The sequence below is a fragment of the Arachis ipaensis genome, chromosome B9 (assembly GCF_059453495.1).
Source record: "Arachis ipaensis isolate K30076 ecotype BB chromosome B9, ASM5945349v1, whole genome shotgun sequence".
Taxonomy (NCBI): Eukaryota; Viridiplantae; Streptophyta; class Magnoliopsida; order Fabales; family Fabaceae; genus Arachis; species Arachis ipaensis.
In genome coordinates this window covers 119,974,926-119,978,665 of record NC_142444.1, presented here as the reverse complement: position 1 = coordinate 119,978,665, position 3,740 = coordinate 119,974,926, and the positions used below count along the sequence as shown (strand labels likewise).

The following is a 3,740-nucleotide window of genomic DNA, read 5'->3' as shown; positions in this document are numbered from 1 at the left end:
CTTTTTAAAACATATCTTTTTCAAAAATTTGATTTTAAAATATCTTTTCTAACTTCTTATCTTCTCAAAAATTGATTTTCAAAATTTGTTTCAACTAACTAACTAACTTTTTGTTTGTTTCTTATCTTTTTCAAAACTACCAAACTAACTCTCTCTCTCTCTAATTTTCGAAAATATCTCCCTCTTTTTCAAAAATTCTTTTTAATTAACTAATTGTTTCAAAATTCAATTTTAATTTATTTCTTTTTTAATTTTCGAAAATCACTAACCATTTTTCAAAAATAATTTTCGAAAATCCTTCTCTCTCATCTCCTTCTATTTATTTATTCATCTACTAACACTTATCTCCCATCCAAAAATTCGAACACTACCTCCCTCTCTGTGTTCGAGTTTTTCCTCTTCTCTTCTTTACATTACATTCTTTTCTTTTTCTACTCACACAGGGGAACCTCTATACCTGGGTAAAAAGGATCCCTATTATTATTATTTTTCTGTTCCCTCTTTTTCATATGAGCAGGAGCAAGGACAAGAACATTCTTGTTGAAGCAGACCTTGAACCTGAAAGGACTCTGAAGAGGAAACTAAAAGAAGCTAAATTACAACAATCCAGCAAGCACCTTTCAGACATTTTCGAACAGGAAGAGGAGATGGCAGCCGAAAATAATAATAATGCAAGGAGGATGCTTGGTGACTTTACTGCACCTAATTCCAATTTACATGGAAGAAGCATCTCCATCCCCACCATTCGAGCAAACAATTTTGAGCTGAAACCTCAATTAGTTTCTCTGATGCAGCAGAATTGCAAGTTCCATGGACTTCCATCTGAAGATCCTTTTCAGTTCTTAACTGAATTTTTGCAGATCTGTGATACTGTTAAGACTAATGGAGTAGATCCTGAAGTCTACAGGCTCATGCTTTTCCCTTTTGCTGTGAGAGACAGAGCTAGAATATGGTTGGATTCTCAACCTAAAGATAGCCTGAACTCTTGGGATAAACTGGTCAAGGCTTTCTTAGCCAAGTTTTTTCCTCTTCAAAAGCTGAGTAAGCTTAGAGTAGATGTTCAAACCTTCAGACAGAAAGAAGGTGAATCCCTCTATGAAGCTTGGGAGAGATACAAGGAACTGACCAAAAAGTGTCCTTCTGACATGCTTTCAGAATAGACCATCCTGGATATATTCTATGATGGTCTATCTGAATTAGCTAAGATGTCATTGGATACTTCTGCAGGTGGATCCATTCACCTAAAGAAAACGCCTGCAGAAGCTCAAGAACTCATTGACATGGTTGCTAATAACCAGTTCATGTACACTTATGAGAGGAATCCTGTGAGTAATGGGACGCCTCAGAAGAAGGGAGTTCTTGAAATTGATACTCTGAATGCCATATTGGCTCAGAATAAAATATTGACTCAGCAAGTCAATATGATTTCTCAGAGTCTGAATGGAATGCAAGCTGCATCCAACAGTACTCAAGAGGCATCTTCTGAAGAAGAAGCTTATGATCCTGAGAACCCTGCAATAGCAGAGGTGAATTACATGGGTGAACCATATGGAAACACCTATAATCCCTCATGGAGAAATCACCCAAATCTCTCATGGAAGGATCAACAAAAGCCTCAACAAGGCTTTAATAATGGTGGAAGAAACAGGTTTAGCAATAGCAAGCCTTTTCCATCATCCACTCAGCAACAGACAGAGAATTCTGAACAAAATACCTCTAATTTAGCAAACTTAGTCTATGATCTGTCCAAGGCCACTGTAAGTTTCATGAATGAAACAAGGTCCTCAATTAGAAATTTAGAGGCACAAGTGGGCCAGCTGAGTAAGAAGATCATTGAAACTCCTCCTAGTGCTCTCCCAAGTAATACAGAAGAAAATCCAAAAGGAGAGTGCAAGGCCATTGAATTGACTATCATGGCCGAACCCACAAGAGAGGAGGAGGACGTGAATCCCAAGGAGGAAGACCTCCTGGAACGTCCAGTGATCAATAAGGAGTTTCCCTCTGAGGAACCAAAGGACTCTGAGGTTCATCTAGAGACCATAGAGATTCCATTGAACCTCCTTATGCCCTTCATGAGTTCTGATGAGTATTCTTCTTCTGAAGAGAATGAGGATGTCACTGAAGAACAAGTTGCCAAGTTCCTTGGTGCAATCATGAAGCTGAATGCCAATTTGTTTGGTAATGAGACTTGGGGAGATGAACCTCCCCTGTTCACCAATGAACTAAATGCATTGGATCAACTGAGATTGCCTCAGAAGAAACAGGATCCTGGAAAGTTCCTAGTACCTTGTACCATAGGCACCATGACCTTTGAGAAGGCTCTATGTGACCTTGGGTCAGGAATAAACCTCATGCCACTCTCTGTAATGGAGAAACTGGAAATCTTTGAGGTACAAGCTGCTAAAATCTCATTAGAGATGGCAGACAATTCTAGAAAACAGGCTTATGGACAAGTAGAGGACATGTTAGTAAAGGTTGAAGGCCTTTACATCCCTCCTGATTTCATAATCCTAGATACTGGGAAGGATGAGGATGAATCCATCATCCTTGGAAGACCCTTCCTAGCCACAGCAAGAGCTGTGATTGATGTTGACAGAGGTGAACTAGTCCTTCAAGTGAATGAGGACTCCCTTGTATTTCAAACTCAAGGTTATCCTTCTGTGAATATGGAAAAGAGGCACAGTAAGCTTCTCTCAAAACAGAGTCAACCAGAGCCCCCACAGTCAAACTTTAAGTTTGGTATTGGGAGGCCACAACCAAACTCTAAGTTTGGTGTTGAACTCCCATATCCAAACTCTAAGTTTGGTGTTGGGAAGTCTCAACAAAGCTCTGAACATCTGTGAGGCTCCATGAGAGCCAACTGTCAAGCTATTGACATTAAAGAAGTGCTTGTTGGGAGGCAACTCAATTTTTATTTATCTAATTTATTTTCATTCTTGTTGTTCTTTCATGTTTTATTAGGTTCATGATCATGTGGAGTCACAAAATAAATAGAAAAATTGAAAACAGAATCAAAAACAGCAGAAGAAAAATCACACCCTGGAGAAGGATCTTACTGGCGTTTAAACGCCAGTAAGGAGCATCTGTCTGGCGCTCAACGCCATAACAGAGCATGTTTCTGGCGTTGAACGCCAAAAACAAGCAGCATCCTGGCGTTCAGACGCCAGAAATGCACAGTGAGAAAAGCTGGCGCTGAACGCCAGAAACAAGCATCTGGCTGGCGTTCAACGCCAGAAATATGCTGCATCTGGGCGCTGAACACCCAGAACAAGCATCAATTCGGCGTTTAAATTCCAGAATTGTATGCAAAGGCGTTTTACATGCCTAATGGGTGTAGGGATGTAAATCTTTGACACCTCAGGTCTGTGGACACCACAGGATCATCTCAGGATCTGTGAATCTCACAGGATCCCCACCCACCTCACCCTCTCTCTCTCTCCATTTATGGTCATCCCTTCTGTTTTCCATTCACCACTCACATCCATACACACATCCCTCCATCTCCTCCATATCTTCTTCTTCTTCTTCTATTCTTTCTTCTTTTGCTCGAGGGCGAGCAACATTCTAAGTTTTGTGTGGTAAAAGCATAAGCTTTTTGTTTTTTCCATTACCATTGATGGCACCTAAGACCGGAGAAATCTCTAGAAAAGGGGAAGGGAAGACCAAGGCTTCCACCTCCGAGTCATCGGAGATGGAAAGATTCATCTCAAGGGTCTATAGCTCAGTGGTAGAACATGTGG

At 40.4% G+C, this 3,740-nt stretch overlaps 1 non-coding gene across 1 annotated transcript; it reads right to left on the bottom strand.

The window, feature by feature from the left end:
• Positions 1–1,043: 1,043 nt before the first annotated feature.
• LOC148546114 (small nucleolar RNA R71) lies at positions 1,044–1,151 on the bottom strand. The gene has a single exon (XR_015901270.1). It is a non-coding gene; the product is annotated as a small nucleolar RNA R71 (small nucleolar RNA).
• Positions 1,152–3,740: the final 2,589 nt, after the last annotated feature.